The sequence below is a fragment of the Perissodus microlepis genome, chromosome 3 (assembly GCF_051167445.1).
Source record: "Perissodus microlepis isolate ML-2025 ecotype Zambia chromosome 3, ASM5116744v1, whole genome shotgun sequence".
In the NCBI taxonomy this organism is placed as follows: Eukaryota; Metazoa; Chordata; class Actinopteri; order Cichliformes; family Cichlidae; genus Perissodus; species Perissodus microlepis.
Window position 1 is genome coordinate 20,083,741 of NC_140463.1, and position 18,395 is coordinate 20,102,135.

Here is an 18,395-nt window from a genome sequence, read left to right on the forward strand (position 1 = left end):
ATAGGATTTCATACATGCAGAGAAAAATGTGACTTAAACATAAAACAGGATACAAATGTAATGTGTGCTGTAAAAGTGGTTAAAATTACCTCCTCACAAGGGCTTTGTATATTAGACCACAATGTGGCCATCCTTGTGGTCTAATATAGAAATTACTGTCTGACTTATTTAAAAAGACTACATAGAAATTGTGACTTTTACATACTGGGGGGGAATACAGTAAAATAACCTGCCCAGAATATAGCAACCACACTTTATTAGCACACATCTAAAGTCCTGACTGACAGTGAGGATGATGCCATTCATGAGTGTGATAAAGTGGCTAAGACTGAATTCATTTACCATTTGTCACTTGTATATATTGTTATTTTGTTTTCTGTTATCTTATAGTCAATCAGTGGTTTAATGTAGACACTGCACATGTAACCTTGCCTGCATACTATCCCGGGTTTGTTTGTGGTAGCATTGGTTATATTCATTACATCTGTGTAAATATTGTTAAAGCAAAATGTCACTTCATCATTAGTTGATTTGAATCTTTCATTTATTTATGTAGTTTGGTTATACTTATCATTGTGTGTTCCTTTGTCCAGGTCCTATATGTGAAACAGGTATATGGGAAGGGCTGCCCCAGGACTTCCTGTTCTTATAGGTTATGATGTCATTGATCATTTCAATTGACCCTGTGCACGAGAAAATGCTAACTTCCTGGTTTGAGACCGGATGTGGGGTTGTACATTTCCGGTAGCTTTACTTTGCAGTCAATCGCTACTGTGACAATATACTCCAAAATCATGTCCAAAACTCGAAAATGGAAAGATCGCGTTAAGTTACAAACAGCAGAAGGTGGGAACACTCACCACTGTTGTGTCATAAAAAATCTAATGATCAATTTTGATGTTTAAAGCGTTTAGATCGATCAGTTGTTTACATCACTCAACACAAGCAGAACTGCATTACTGCATGCAGAAGACACATCGTCCACATTCAGAAGCACATCTCTGTAAAGTGACTGGTCTTATGATTTAAACAGGCAAATGTTCAGCATTCAAACTACAGGTGAACAATAGTCAAACCAGATGTTTCCCCGTTATGTCGATATCAGCTCGTCAAGTACACACCTACACAGCATGTTAACAAACCGTGAAGAAAGCCACACAAAAAATGAATGATTGCTGGTAAGGGTTTCTATACATTAGTATTTACGAAGGGTATGTTGTGACTTACCTTCAAAATTACAGCGGTCCCTCGCTAATAACGCGGTTAACCTTTCACCTCGCTGTTTCGCGGATTTTTTAGTGCAAGTTTGCACGTTTTTTTTACGTCACATTGTGTCCTGCGTCCTGATCGCTGCAGACGATCTCCTCCGTGACGTCTCTCCTGTACAGTACAGAATCGCTGCATCGATCGCTAGCAGTGTAACTCTGCAGTGCAGTACTGTATGTCCACGATGTCCACGAAATGTTTTGCACCGTCAAAAAATAAAATTGGCTACTTGATTTCACCTATCGCTGGTTATTTTTAGAACATAACACCCGCGATAAATGAGGGACAGCTGAGAAATATAACATTTGAATCCCTTTTCTCTTTTGCCCTGAGTTGCAGGGAAAAAATATCAACAAGTCGATGAACATCATTTACAGATATATTGGGTAAATGCCCAAGACATCTATAGAAATGTAAATCGCCGCTTGATTCATTCATTTGCTTAACTTGTTTTGGACCATAGACCAGGCGCGAATAGGACACCGGAAACAAAGCTCCCCACAGGAGTTTCCGCACCGGAAGTAGCATATGCTAACGTGCACACAGTCAATTGGGTGTAACCAAATGAAGGGGTGTTTCTTTTGTGTAAAATTGTTTATTTCCTTTAAAATAACCTAATGAGTCAGATTTTGTGAAGAGATTGACTTTTCAAACCGTTTAGTTGGGTGAATGAGTTTGTTAAGTGGAAAAATGATTTTATTCCTGTTTCTTTGCCTAGACTGTGTTATTTAGTCTAACCTGTTTTCTCAAAGATAGAGGTTAATGAGGTTCAGATGTGAATGGAATTCTGTATAAAGCAGGTGAGATTTTGACTGCCAGGTCTTAGGTTTTGTGAAACAATTGTTGAAAGGCGACGCCAGAAAATAAGGAACACTTAAAAGAAACTTGAACAGTCTGCAGATGCTGTCTTCCTATCACTTTCCATGCTGCTTTTGTTATGCTATGTCACAATGAGGAGGTAAAACTTATTACTTTCATGTGTGGAGAAAAAAAGAAATAAACCTGACAGGAGAAACTAGAGCAAGAGCTGTCTGTCTGTATGTACTTCCTGAGTCTGTGTGTATTGGAGCCTCACTTTCCTGTTCTTAGTTGACAGGAGGGGCACCTGGTGTCGTCTTCTGCTGCTGTAGCCCATCTGTAAATCCTATAGATGGTTGTGTAGGATGTCAAAATTGGCCTTCCCATGCTTAACTGTGAGGTTGTAGAATCACGTGGATTCCTCCTAGCCAATCAGCAAAGAACTGATTGTGACAAATAGCATTTATTATGCCTATATGAGGCACAGTTTATGATTCTAATGTTAGAGATCCTGCAACGGGCGTTTGGGCTGTGCAGAGGTCTCTCTCTTCCGGAAGATGATTGAATAAAATAAATATAAATGTTTTAACACACTATGAGTCGGTTTTCTCCGTTCTATCATGGGGACAAAAGAATCAGGGTTAATACCAATCAGCAGTGGTAGAAAATTTCTGGCCTCAGCGTTCTTCCAGAATCTGGGAAATTGAGTCTTGCCCCTACCTGCTCCCACACCTGTTGCCATAATACTGAAACCAGACACTAGTTCAATAGTTGTTCTAAACAATGAGACTGGTGTTGTTCTGGAAATTCTAGACATTAGCTTCATAAAAATGGTAGTGCCATATGTGATTATACACCCTGTTTACCTAAAACTGGCAAAAGTGATGATACATTCATAACATTACAGATTTATTTGAAATTTTGTTCAAATTTAGACATATACCACATGTATGTAGTGAGTCATCCTTGTGTTATATCTAAAAACAAAATACTACCACAGTGGTAGTAAACAATATATTGGATATTACCATTATATAGCAATCCAGAAAGAAATGTCACATACTTGCTTAAATTTTGAGTCTACAAATGGTGAAATATATGATTTTGTTTAATGACCTTATAGCAGTTTTATTTTTATTTTCATTTAATTACATACATTGCTTTCTTCTACTGCTAAATTTGTTTATTAATTCAATGTTTTTGTTTGAATATGATAAAATTACATTTAAGAAAAAAAAAACAAATGGGTACCACTAGCAGTTGTAATGCTATTCTTTACATCATTTTTTCTTTTCAGTAGATTTGCAATTTATTGGTGCTGTTGTCTTTCACAGCTGGCTTCAAACATGTACTCTTTTATTTTTGAGCATCTATTCAACTGTTTCATAGAAGCCAGCCCACAAAGTACATTGCCATAGAATAGTACATTCTATATTTGGATGTATATACATGTTCAATTCAGTGAATGAGCCTAAATCTTTGAAGGCAAATATAAATGTTAAGTCACAGTATCTTATTTGATTATTACCACCTTACAGAGTTGCCAGCAAGCTCATTTTGTTCATCTGGACATTGCAGTTTCAGTCTTGGAACTCAAGAAGTCACATGGATGAGTGAAGCACTTCTCCCACTGAAGACACAATGGCCCAATCTACAGAATCAGCTTTCTGGGACTTGGATGATCAGCATGCATCAGGAAACCTTCATTAAGCATTATGAAGAAGATGCCTCTGACTAGACTGTGTGTGTTATATTTGTGAGAAGTGACAGTGTCAGTCAAGAAAATATTAATAAGAAGTATTCATTTATTCATTTAAGGTTATACATGTTTTCACCTACATTTTATATACACAATTTTTAATGTTTATTCTAAAAGGGGGGCAGCTATGTTCACTTCACTGACCTTCATTTGTAAGATAAAAATTAAACATTGTGAAAAAAGTCAAAAACAAACAAACAAACAAAAAGCCTTGATGCATGCTCAATCAGCGAGGTAAGTAAGTCCCAAATGGTTGATTCTGTTTATCTGGACATAATGCAATAGAGAAAAACTTTACCTTTCATTTTTATATAATTTAAAACAGATGCTTAACAGATTCATGACTGTAAATCATGAATCTGTTAAACCTTGATAGAAATTAGGACTAACAGCATCACAGTTCTTCCACAAGAAGTGTCTCCCACATCTCATCCACTTTTACAAAAAATCACCCAAAAAACACAGACAATAAGAGCCACGGCACTTGCTGCGGGTATCCCAATTAGCAGTAACACTCCAGCAGAAAAGTTGATGCTTCTCCGTCTCTCTGGTCGAGGAGTCAAAAGACGTTGATCAGCTGCTATTTCAAAAGACCCAAACACACTTTTTGACAATCATTTACTGCCATTGAAAGCACATCATACTGTATGTTTCGGTTATAAATGACAATCGAGCAAATAATGTGCTTCTGAACAGTGAAATCATATTTAAATAACAAAAAAGAAAATAGACTCTTCTTAATAACATACCTGTGACGTTGAGGTGACAGCTCTTATATCCAGAACCATGATCAGTGTTCACCTCACACAGGTACCGACCCGAGTCCTCAGTGCTGAGTCTGGACAGTTGAAGTCTGATTCGTCCTTCACCCAGGGCGTCTTTGTCACTAGACAGTCTTCCTGTAAAGTCTTTGTCCTGAGAATCTGTGACCTCTACACCATGATCCACATGATACAAGGTTTTGTTCGGGGTTAAAATTTCTGGGATTACAAGGTCCGGTAATATTTCATGCAATTTGTGAGACAAGCTACAAAGGATAAAAAGACTTTTGTTTGATCTGTCAGGTTTGGTGGTGAACGTCCACTCCAGTGTGATGTTGTGGTTCTCCTCTGCCTGATAGCAGGTCTGTGTCACATTGACTACAAATGATCCTGTTGAGGAGACAGAGAGGGAAAGAGAGGAGCAGACACACTGAGAAACTGCATTTACTGAGGTTTCATGAAGCTCCCAACCAACAGAGGATGTATTCTTAAAACAAAAAGTAATAAATAGACCTTTCAAAAAAAAGGAGGTGAGGTCATAAGGTGATCATACTTTTAAAGTTGCAGTTCCTAAACTTTGGAAAATACATCGTCAGCCAACTGTGAAGATGAATTTATAGTTGATTTGAGAAACTTTGTTTCAAAGGCATTTTTTTTTTTTTAAATGCTGTGTACTTGTTTGGTTATTTTGCTTATGTGGCATTTAAAGTTGACCATTTGTGGACCTTACAAGACAAATAAAATTGTTAACGTTTTAATAAACACAATTCCAGCACCAGTTTTATTTAGGATGCCTCAAAGTGCTAAAATTGCCAAAATAAATCATTATAAATAAATGATTAATATGAAATGGTCTTAATGTTCGAACAAATACACCAAAAATAAATGCAGATGTTAATTACCTTGTTCTTCTTGCTTAATTGTACCAATTTTTGTGCTAATCTTTAGTTTCCAAATGTGTTTAGCGGTTACATATATTTAATCTGCACCTCAGGAAATAGCAGTGCATTGAAACACAGCAAATGGAGACCTTTATAAATAAATTAGTGGACAGTTGAAGTACTTATTAATGAAGTGTAACGCATGCTGCTTAATTGCTGTTTTCATAATCAGTTCAATAATTACTTAACACTTATATTGTTTTGTATTACTTCAGGAATTGTATGCAATTGATGTGCATTTAATAGCAATATAATTTATTAACAGTTACATTTTTTAATCCGACAACTGCTCTGACAGTCAAATTTTCTCTTGGAATTGAAGCTGTAAACTAACCAGAGACACATGAGGTGAGAATGGTGAGCAGCAGGATCCTGCAGATCATCTTCCTGTGAGAGGAGACAGAGCAAAACAAGTAAAGAAAAGGAGATGAGGTGGATGGTATGAGAGCATGACAAAACTTGTAAATGTAAATAAAAGATCTATGATTTTAACAATAGTGATTAAGAAATTAAGGCTGTATTTAATAGCAATTTGTATCACGAGATGGTGCAGAATGATGTCGTGTTAAATTTTTTTTTAACCAGGTATTCAAAAACAGAATCACACACCTCAAAATATTTTGTACAATGTCAGTCTTAATTTTACAGTTTTAAACTATTTTTCCTTTTCTTTGTGTTTTTTAATCGTTGGTGTAAATATAAAAGTTCTTAGTGACGATAGTAGCATGAATTGTACGCAAATAATGAGCTAATGAGCTGCAATAATGCCTTTAGGTTTCATGTTGGAGTCGGAGCTGACTGGATGCTGCAGTGCTTAGAATAAATCGATCAATCTGTCTATGTAAAATGGTTCGAGTGAGGTTGATTTGATCGGTTAAATGTGCTCTAAACTCATGAATGCAGCTGAAGCACATTAGACACTGATGTGATCTTAATGCATCCTCACATCCATTACATTAATGCGATTGCTGTCCACCACTGACAATGATTGGAGTTGGCGATTTCTTTCTAAGGAAAGCCAGTGTGACTTCATCTTGTACTGGACCAGCACGCCTACCTGTGGCTTTAGTTCAAAGAACAGACAAGAACGATTCTACAGTTGATGCAACTTCTAGTCTTTTTTCAAGGAAATCCTTAAAGCAAATTTCTTATTTTACAATCTGCAACTTTTTTTCCTTTAATGGGGATGTGCTGGTTTTTGTAAAGTCCCCTAAAATGACTGTGCTGCACAAATAAAACTGAAATTGGATTAAACAGACCAGTTGGTCCTTCAAATTTAAAAACTGTGTCTCTGGCTCAGTTTCAATAGGGCTGTGGAAGCCTTCAGTATAAAACATAACATTTATCAATAGTATACAAAGAGTACAAAACTGTACAGCTTCAATAAAATACATAGTTCAGTCATCTTCACTAAAGAACATGACTAAACATCTCATGGAAATTAAACATTATTATAGCTTAAAGCTGCTGCACAGTGATGGAGCTGTTGTCTTTAACCTTCTGTCTGAGGTGCTACTCATAACAAAAAAATAAAAATAAAAAAAACCTACAAAAAACCTAAACCAACCAAACAAATAAAAAACATATACTTACAGCAAGAAGATACTGTCTTTGTCTGCCTCTTTGGTGCCGCTGCAACTACAAGTACTTCCCACACAAACCACTGGTGTCCAGTTTAAAACTCACTGAGAGCTCCAGAGACACAGTGGGCAGAGTCAGTTACCAGCACAGCCTAATGACGTCATATATATATCGTCATATATATATATATATATATATATATATATATATATATATATATATATATAGGCTTACTGTGGATTAATTTTATTTAATCACAATTAGATATTTTTCATTTTTAATCTATGTTAATCGCATTTCATTTTGCACAAGCAAACAGACTTCAGAAAAAAGGGAAAATATGTGCACTTAACATGTTTATTGAACACCTTGCACATTCTTGTTAACAAAAAACTCTGTAAAGATTTATCCACTCTCTCTATCACTCTTGGGTAGGCACTTCAAGTCCTTGAAACGAGGAACCAAAGCTATGTAAAGTGCATGCTCTCAATGATATTAATAGGTCTGCAGTTTGTTGCAATCCACTTGGCATTGTGTCAGTCAATATGTCCAAGGTAGACTTACTGAGTCCCCGATGCACCATGAGTTGTTTGTCACAAGCTGGGTGACGCGTTAGCGAAAGTGCTAGCAGCATCCCCGGCTAACGTATATTTTGTCTCAATGTGATATTTTAAGCTGGAAGTGCTTCGGTGAAAAGAAAATTCCTTCTTGCACAATGTGCGTAACACTTTATGTCAGTCACTGTTCTATCTTGTTATTTTTTTTAATACTCAAATTTCCCATCAAGAGGGCCAAAGCATGTTTATCATCTTCCAGATTGAGTTGATTGGTTCAGCTGCCCGTCACTACCAGATCAACTGCCCATTTGCGCGGGTGCAAAGGTAATTACTAGGACAAACTGCCTGAAATGCACTGACAGAAACATTTCAGGGATTTGGAGTCAATCTGCACTCCAGATGCGTTAATATCGTTAAATTTTTGGTCGTGATAATCGTGATGACGGCTTAATCTGCGTTAACGCGTTCATTTTGACAGCACTAATATATATGTGGCTTGCAAAAGTATTCGCCCCCCTTGAACTTTTCCACATTTTGTCACATTACAGCCACAAACATGAATCAAAGTCACCATGGGCCTCTTGGCTGCATTTCTGATCAGCGCTCTCCTTGTTCGGCCTGTGAGTTTAGGTGGACGGCCTTGTCTTGGTAGGTTTACAGTTGTGCCATAGTCCTTCCATTTCTGAATGATCGCTTGAACAGTGCTCCGTGGGATGTTCAAGGCTTGGGAAATCTTTTTGTAGCCTAAGCCTGCTTTAAATTTCTCAATAACTTTATCCCTGACCTGTCTGGTGTGTTCTTTGGACTTCATGGTGTTGTTGCTCCCAATATTCTCTTAGACAACCTCTGAGGCGTCACAGAGCAGCTGTATTTGTACTGACATTAGATTACACACAGGTGCACTCTATTTAGTCATTAGCACTCATCAGGCAATATCTATGGGCAACTGACTGCACTCAGACCAAAGGGGGCTGAATAATTACGCACACCCCACTTTTCAGTTATTTGTTTGTAAAAAAATGTTTGGAATCATGTATGATTTTCGTTCCACTTCTCACGTGTACACCACTTTGTATTGGTCTTTCATGTTTCATGTGGAATTCCAATAAAATTGATTCATGTTTGTGGCTGTAATGTGACAAAATGTGGAAAAGTTCAAGGGGGGCGAATACTTTTGCAAGCCACTGTATATAGATATATAGATATACACACACGACACAGTGACCAGACTGTCGAACGACAGCGATATCATTTAAGCAACAACAGGCAAGCACATAGAGAGTTGGACCTGACTAAGGTCTCTTCATTCATAAACAGATTATTTGTCAAAATCACTGTTGGTCACTAGTGGACATCCCAGGCTTTAGTATATTTACCACTCTGTCAATCAATGTGTCCTGTAATCAATTCAATGTATCCTCCCCTCTCATTGGTCCTGAGTCAGTCTTTTCCTTCAAATTTGAGAGAACTTAAAGTTTGGACTCATCCACTTTTATTGCCAGCAGTTAATTTTCCCATCAACTTCTGAAGATGTTTAATGTAGCTGAGTTTCACATTTTAACACTGAGGTTTATGGGGAGCCAGCCTCCTACTTTCTTCCCTCACTTGTCTTTCTCTACTTCTTTACTCCATGCAGACAGAGAAGTGGGCTGAAGTTTCTCCTGGGCCTGCATTGACTACCATTCACACCTATTGTGAATCTCCTTATTATCCTAAGTTTTTAGAGGCTGAAAGGATGGCAGATCTCCTGCATACCGGACCCCCACTCCCTCACAATTCATACCAGGGAGTAAGATAACATCCGGCATTCTTTTAAGTGCTGGAATACCATTAAGTACTTTGCCTGCATTAACCCCACCCCTCCTGAGCCACTCTCCAGTCCCCTGTGCAACTGCAGCCAGTTCAATAAACATTTGAAAACTGCCATCAGTGTATCATCTCTGTCCATGGAGACTGGCCTCTGTGTAAATTATGAAGAAACCTCTGATGAAACAGTCAGTAATAGGAAACTGTGGAGATTTACTAACAGCTAACAGACTGTAAAGAACATTCATGTTTGCACACTATATCAGTTAAAGTTCACTCATACGTTTCCTCTGCTTGCTAACGTCAGTGACTCAGTTTATACATAGTTTATGGCTGTTCTATTAGTTAACAGCAATCACCAACAATAGCTTTCCATTAGTTTAGCTACATTGTAATGAAAAAAGGAAAAACATTCCATAAAAAGACAAACATTAGTATGTTTTTTGTTTGTTTGTTTCTGCATTTATTTTTTAATTTTTTTGACAGAAGTTTCTGTCAGTGTTAAATGGTTATATTTCAGTGTGTTTAAAAACATTTAAAACACATGAGAAATTCCTTATGTTAAAGTAAAAGTCTTACTGAAGGTTTTACTAAAGGTTTTACAGATTTATTTTTTTTAATTTTTTTTTATTATGGGTGGATGGAGGTTTTTTTTTATTATCTGTAGCTACTATACATGCAGCTATTAAAATGTGCCATTTGGTTATAGAGTTGTTAGAACTCATGCAGGATATTAAACATTTACATAAATATTCAATAGCGTGTGGTAGCTATTTCCTAAAATAATTTAGCAAATCAATGTATTATTTATTAATTGATTTGCTCAAATACAAAAAAAAAGAAAAAAAGATTATGGATTATTAAACAGATGGTGTTTAAAAATTGGTTGTTGGTGTTGTTTACCTTGAAAAATATGTGCCTTAAATAGTTAAAAAAAAAAAAAAGAGAGGTTGTAGTGTAATGGAAGCGAACTATTTAACTCATTCAGTCATAGCACCAAACAGTTATGGTTCCCAAACCTGTTAGTTAAAGGAATAGTCTAGCTTCATTTGTTTTTGTATCAATTCAGTAGCAAAGCTTGTCAGACCACATTCTTAAAAATCCCACACTCTATTATTAGACTTAAAGGCTTAATAAGGGTGTTAGTAATACTATTATTTTTGTTCTTTCCACACCCACAGAAAACCAGTATGGAATCATCAGACCTGTCACGGCCCAGCAGACCAGCCTGAAGATTACTCAGCTTTCAGCTTTCAACAAGGCTTTGCTGTTGTTTTGCTTTCTCTCTCTCTCTCTCTCTCTCGCCTGGGGGAACTCTTTATGGGTTCCTGCCTTTGGCCTACACACCTGTGGGAGAGTGAACACCTGTGTCTCATTATCCTGCCACTACTTAAGTGGAAGAAGCGAGGCTACTCATCGCTGGACTGTTGTGTGAATCGCGTCAGTGTAGCCCCGGCTCTGAGAGTGTTCATAGCGCTTGTGGGGTTTTTCCTTTGTTCTAATCTGCATTCTCTTTGCACGTAGCCTCCCTGGTCCTGTTTCTGTTTCCTTGTGGGGATTTTTTGTGACGAGTGGAGAGTGACTGGCGGAGCGCAGTGTGTGGCAGAAGAGGAGTGAGAGTGATTTTCCCCGTTTCCTTCCCTTGGATTCCTTGGAACTAAATTTTTTAGCTCCAAGTACCCATATCATATTTCATTTATTTAAGGTGTTCAAAAAAATTAAATATCTTGTTATTTTGCTGTAAATTAAAAATGGTAAATAAATGGTAAATGGCCTGTATTTGTATAGCGCTTTACTAGTCCCTAAGGACCCCAAAGCGCTTTACACATCCAGTCATCCACCCATTCACACACTTAATATAAATCATCAGAAGTGTAAAAAAAAATGCCATGAGTGGTTTTACATCTTAGATCACAAAATAGAGCTGCAGCTAGATTATAATATAACAGTGTTTATATCCACTGGGACTTTGTAGAGCTGAGTTTCTACATCTGATGACGTAGAAACTTTTGTCGCTGGACTGTGAAGAAATGTGTAGCTTATTTGAGAGTTTAGAAATGTGTTAGGTAGGATGTAGAATTATTGTAGAGACACTGACACTGCCCTGGATGCAATAAAGGCCTGAGTGTGTCATGAATTTAGGAGTAGATTTTTAGGAGACCCTCTCCCACTTGAACTGCGAAAGTAAGACAAAGAGAAGTTAATGCTGAGTGGAAATTCCCCAGGGGAGACCTGGGTGGGGGTCTCAGTGTTTGTAATATGTTAACTCTGTTTTCTCTGTTGTGTAGAGGAATTTGGTGTAGCTTGGGTGAGGAGACCGGCAGGAAGTCACGTACACAGTCACAGTCACTCACGTGCACTCACATAGACACATGGGTACGCGCACACACAGGCACTCACGTGCTCGTGCACAGAGTTTGCAGCACACCATGGGGGTTTTATGATGGGTCACTTCTATAAAGCTGGCTCTAACAAACAAAGGAGTGCAAGATTTGCAGAGGGACACCGGCCTTGCACATCTCCCCTTCTAGAAGATGCATGCTTAAACGAAGATGAATAAAGATGAATAAAGGTTTTTGTGAAAATGACTGAGTTCCGGTGCCGTCTCTGGATGCCCGAGGAATAAAAGAACCGGGGTGAAACTGATTTCATAACAACTGTAGATGGCAACAGAGTTGCTATCAGGTCACAGTAGGGGCTGATCCTTTCTCCACTTTCTGTGTTTGAGCTTTGTCTATCTCTCTGCTGAAGAAACTCCTGAGCCTTTCACAAGTCTTCCTCATCACTGCTCACAGCTTTAGGACCTCTTTCATATAAAACTTTGATCTTTACCCGGATTTAGGATTTAGAACTTTAAAATCTTTAGAAAAAAACATTTCAAGTCTGGACAGTTGAAGTCTGATTCGTCCTTCTCTGAAGGCGTCTTTGTCACTCTGGACTCGTCCTGAAAACATTGCATCCTGAGACTCTGACACCTCAACACCTTCATGAACATGATACAGGACTTGGTCAGCATTTAACAGTCCATGTTGATCTATGACAAAGTGTCCACAAAATGTAACGTGTTGATCCGTCAGGTTTGGTGGTGAACGTCCACTCCAGTGTGATGTTGTGGTTCTCATCTGCCTGATAGCAGGTCTGTGTCACATTGACTACAAATGATCCCGTGGGCTGAGCAGTTGATGAAAAATGACACACAGGACACACTAAATTCTCTGAAAGTCTGAATTTAAAAAGATATATGATTTAGTAGAAAGACATTGTATCGAGTACATTGTGATTCATAAAGTTTTAAAGAGGAAAACATCTGAATTTAAAAGGGTTTATGTTAAATCGTCTTCTGAGAATGTGTTAAACTGTCCAAATTGAATGAAACATGAATTGAAGGTTAATCATATTTGACTGAATCTTCAAATGTGATGGAATTTCTATGTTAAGAGAAATGATGTGATTAAAATGAAATAACCTTAGGTTTAGTTAAAAGTGGGTGAAAGGTCAGACATGGAGAGAACAATATTGTGTGGCTAGATATCAGTGGATTATATGTGAACACAGCGATTGACTGTTTTAGGTGGAGAGGAGGAGGAGTAGGCCATTAACAGAGAATAAATTGGAGTGCCTGGAGACATACTTGGTCAGTTCCTGGGAGTCCTGTGATATGAGTGTTCAGAAGACTGGATATCAGAAGTTCACTGCTGGAAATCCCAGTAGTGACACCAAAGGGATCAAACCAATTGGCATTGTGGACTTGGATTTGCCTCTTTTTCTGCTCATCTTCACCTTTGCCATGTTGGATTATAATTCTGAGAAGGATTTGCACTTCATTCGTTTTAGTTTTATCTTTAACTTTAGCTTTTAACAATTTACTTGCAGACACAAAGCAACAGCTAAAGATAAAATACCTGCTGTTGCTATCTCATTTTTTTTTTTATCCCATCACGTTCTGCAGAGCTGCAGGAAAACCCAAAGGCGTAAATGGTGAACTAATGATGGGCAAAGCAAGGTTTCATAAAACACTGAAACATTCAAAGCATTTGTATCAAGACTTTGAAACAATCTGAAACCCTTGCCACAGTGACACCTGCTGACCATTTTGGCTATGACTGCATCTTGATGATGCTGTTCTGTGAAGCAGTGACACAGACAAGCGTATGGGTCTGTTTTCGCAACTTCAGATTTTTCGCCGTTCGTGTCATCAGGTTTGTTCTACACACTGTCAATCAAAGCTCGAAGCTGGCTTAGCATTAGGTTTTATTTTGATTTTATTTAAAATATATCTGTTTAAAGAACTAAATTCCTTCTTCATAAAAAGGTAACATTTATCACATTTTCAAGAACTAACTCGGACCAATTGTAACAGTCCACTATATCCAGGCAAACCAGTGCATTTATCTCTGTCTTCTCGGTGCATCTCATCTATATGACAGCAATCATTCAAAATAGGTATTTATATATTATTCATAAAGCTATAAAACATCTGATTACTTGATTGCACTTTTGATTTCAGTGTTTAAGGCCTTAGATAATCCATATTGGTCTTTACAATTCAAAGGAACAATAATAATGAGAGATGGAGTATTGTTTTCTTTTACACATGCGCATGTCATAAATAGAGGTAATAGGATCAAAAAGATTAATTTGGTTTTTACAAATATCTCTAGTCGTGGAAGTTTTAAAATAAACTGCTAACACTTAATGAGCGTCTTTTGATTTGGTTTAATCACATGAGAGAGCGCTCTGGTCAAACACCAAAGTGATCTCTAACGATGGCTGCCTCATATCTTATATACACTCACAGAAACACAGAAACAAAGAAAATTCTGCAGCACATCATGTAGTTCTATACCTCGAAGTTCAATTCATCCTTGAAACCTTTCCTTCAAAGAGAGAGAGACCCCTTTGTTTTTCACTTAGCCATCACCTAGAGATTTACCTCTCAGATCCTCCCTCCTTTGCCTCCCTGAAAAAGGAAGGAGTCTCACCATCTGTTTAATGTCTCTGACAGCCAGAAATATCAAATATGAAAGGGTTTATAATCATTAAGCCATTAGTGCCATTAGTACCAGAACAGGACATCAGTCCACTTGTTCTTATTGTTTAATTATGAAGAATTATCATATAAAAATAAAAAACTAAAGTTGTGTCTTAATTGATGCTATTTGAACACATATCTTGTCATTTAATATCTATATATTTGCCCGGATATTTCAATAAAAACATTTGAAAATCAAACTTTCCCTCATTCACAGTACAGCTAGCCAATTCCAAGTAAATACAGATATCAGTACCAATAATTTGAAGTTATTCAAGCAGCTATTTGGGGGAGAGTAGTGTGCCATGACTTGGAAGATGAATATATCAATTTGCAAATTCTGGACACATTTTAATCGCCACTATATCACTGTGATTGTTACTTTCCACAATAATCAGTTAACACAACAAAACACACCTTTCAGCTCTTCATGTGTTTTGAAACTGGGGTTTTGGAGACCTGAAATGTAAAATTTTCTGTCTCTAAAACACAGAAAAATGTTTGGACGTTTTTCATAGTGCATGTTTTAGGTTTATTTTTCCAAAGAAATGATTAACGATCGATCAATCGATCCAATAGTGTAGATAACCTGCTGTCAGTTAGGTATTTTTTCCTAATCCGCTTGCCTTACCTCCGTGTAGGTCTGTATATGTTTTGAGTGGTGTATGTGCATTCGGTTATTGAATCCAAGCATGTAAGTTCTGCGCTGGTTAATAAAACCACGTTAACTGAATCTACTGCTTCATCATTATCATACTGGTGAACATAGAACATGGTGTCAGAAGCAACGGAACACGTACTTCGTAGTTAACGGTATTTTTTTTTTTCATCTCAAGTCTATTTTGTGGGTGCAGGTTTTTTTTGTATCCGGACTACAGCCAACATGGCGGAAGGATTCAGGAGGCCCGACCCGCTTGTTTTCGATGGCAATTTTGCTGAAAATTGGTGCATTTTTGAGCAAGAATATGACATTTTTATAACGGCGGCACACTGACAAGCCAGCGCGCACACAAGCCTACATATTGCTCAACTTGGCAGGCTCTGAAGCTATAGAACGGGAGCGGTCTTTTGTTTACGCGCCAGAAGTGAGAGAGCCCAGCGATGGAGGACGAGTCCTCATTCCTGCAGAATCAAAGGAGGATCCTGAGTGCCTCAAAAGGAAATTCAGAGAAATGTGCAGCCCACAAACCAACGTCACGATGGAAAGACTGGTGAGACTGTTGAATCCTATGTAAGTGATTTACGGATTAAAGCAAAAAGCTGCCGATTTGGTGATCTGAGTGAAGAACTAATAAGAGACAGACTAGTTTGTGGCATCAACAATGACAATTTGAGGAAAGTGCTACTGCGTGACAGTGATTTAACACTAGCAAAAGCCATATCCATCTGCCAGATTCATGAAATGACTGAAGAGCATAATAAAACACTTGCTTTTACTCAACAATCTGCAACAAATGTTGATGTGCTCCAGCCCAAATTTAAAAGAAAGCAAAGGGGAGATAAAATGAAAATACAAGGAGACAGGTCTGAAACACAGCATATCACTAACTGTGGGGGCGCACATGCTGCAAAAAAGAGTAAATGTCCGACTTTTGGGCAGCAGTGTCATGCATGCAAAAAGTGGAATCATTTTAAAAAACGGTGCAGAGCCATTCAGCCTACTCATAACATAGCAAGACACAGAAAGTCAGTTCATCATGTGGAACCGGACCAAGCTGATGATAGCGGAGATGACACATTCTACATTGATGGAATAAAACTGCAATATGCAATCCATGCGACTGATGTGCATGTGGAACACAATGAGGAAGTTTTTGTCACCGTGCAGATTAATGGGATTCCTGTTGAGATGAAAGTGAACACAGGTGCTAAATGTAATGTGCTTCCCAAGAAAACAGTTAACATTATAAGAGCAGATACACAAATAAAAGTGCACCCCAAGTCTGTTAACTTAGTAGCATTTGGAGGCAGCAAGATTCAAACCTCAGGTGTAATTAAGCTGCAGTGTTTTCTGCATGGACAGTCACATGTGCTATCATTCTTTGTTATTAATGAAGATGTTCAGCCAATACTGGGACTATGTGCGTGTGGAGAAATGGGACTTGTATCATTCAGCAATGACGTCCACCAATTGAGCACGTCTGCAGATGACCTGTCACAACAGCTTATCACAGAATACAGCGACTTATTTTCTGATGAGCTTGGAAAGTTGCCAGTCACCTATCGCATGACACTGAACCCAGATGTGAAACCAGTTGTTCGCCCAGCACATCGCATCCCTTTGGCCATGAAAGACAGAGTCAAGGCAGAGCTGGACAGGATGGAGAAATTAGGTGTCATTACTCCCGTCTCCGAGCCGACAGACTGGGTGTCTTCTATGGTAGCCACCAACAAGAAGGGCAAAGATGAAATCAGGATATGCATAAATCCTCGAGTTTTAAACACAGCTCTGAAAAGACCACACCATCCCATGCGCACAGTAGAAGAAGTGGCTGCATTAATGTCAAATGCTACTGTGTTCTCTCTGTTGGATGCTAAGAACTCTTTTTGGCAGGTGTCATTGGATCAGAAATCATCCATGCTAACCGCCTTCAGCACTTGTTTTGGTCGTTACAGGTTCCTCAGAATGCCTTTTGGTCTCAACGCCGCCAGCAAGGTGTTTCAGCGAGCCATGGAGTAGATATTCGCTGGGCATCCATGTGCCATCATTGTTGATGATATACTCATTGGCGGAAGAACCATGAAAGAACATGACGACAACCTGAGAAAAGTCCTTGATTGTGCCAGAGAAGTAAACCTACGACTAAACCCACTAAAGTGCAAATTCCCGCTGAATCAGGTCAGTTATGTCGGATACATTTTCACAAGCGAGGGACTTAAAGCAGACCCTTCCAAAACAGCCGCAATCAAATAAATGCCAGTTCCAACGGAGGTCCAAGCCCTGCAGAGGTTCCTGGGGATGGTCAATTATCTTGGAAAATTCATTCCAAACTTCAGCCATCTGACAGCTCCTCTGCGACATCTCACACACAAGGACACCGAGTGGATGTGGGACACACAGCATCAGACTACGTTTGAAGCACTTAAAGAGCACATGTCTAATCCACCTGTTCTGTCATATTATGATGTCAGCAAACCTGTGACACTAACATGCGATGCATCACAGTATGGTCTTGGTGCAGCTTGCTTACAGGAAAGGCAACCTGTAGCATATGCTTCACGTACTCTGAGAGACACTGACACCAGATATGCTCAGATAGAAAAAGAGCTACTGGCTGTTGTTTTCGCATGTACAAAATTTCATGACTACATTTATGGCAAGCCTGTGGTCGTAGAAACAGGCCATCAGCCACTGGTCACCATACTAAAGAAACCTATTCACGCTGCACCAGCCAGATTACAGAGGATGTTGTTGAGGCTCCAAAAATACAACATCACGCTCACATATAAATGTGGAAAACAAATGTATCTGGCTGACACGCTGTCTCATGCTCCAAGCAGATCCACTTTCCAGCAGTCTATAGAAGAGGACAACTTTGATGTCATGACGGTGAGCTGCATCTCTTCTTCACGCCTGGAGGAACTTAAAGGACACACAGCTGGGGATGAGACACTGCAAGCGCTCAGCTCGTTCATCAAACATGGTTGGCCACAACGACTCCACAACCTTCCCACGGCAGTTTGTCCATATTTTCCTTTCAGGGAAGAGCTGACTGTGGATGATTGCATCATTCTTAAAGGTTCCAAAGCCGTGATCCCAAAATCACTGCAAGGAGACTACATCACCATCATGCACAGAGGACATCCCGGCGTAGTAGCTACCAACCGGAGAGCACGGGGGATCGTCTTCTGGCCATTCATGTCAAGAGATATTGAACAAACAGTCACTTTCAG

The 18,395-nt window shown here is 38.7% G+C and overlaps 1 pseudogene; it reads right to left on the reverse strand.

Moving 5' to 3' along the window:
• Positions 1 to 9,336, reverse strand: part of LOC146390447 (polymeric immunoglobulin receptor-like) — a 33,506-nt pseudogene extending 24,170 nt beyond the window's left edge.
• Between the last annotated feature and the right edge of the window lie 9,059 nt (positions 9,337 to 18,395).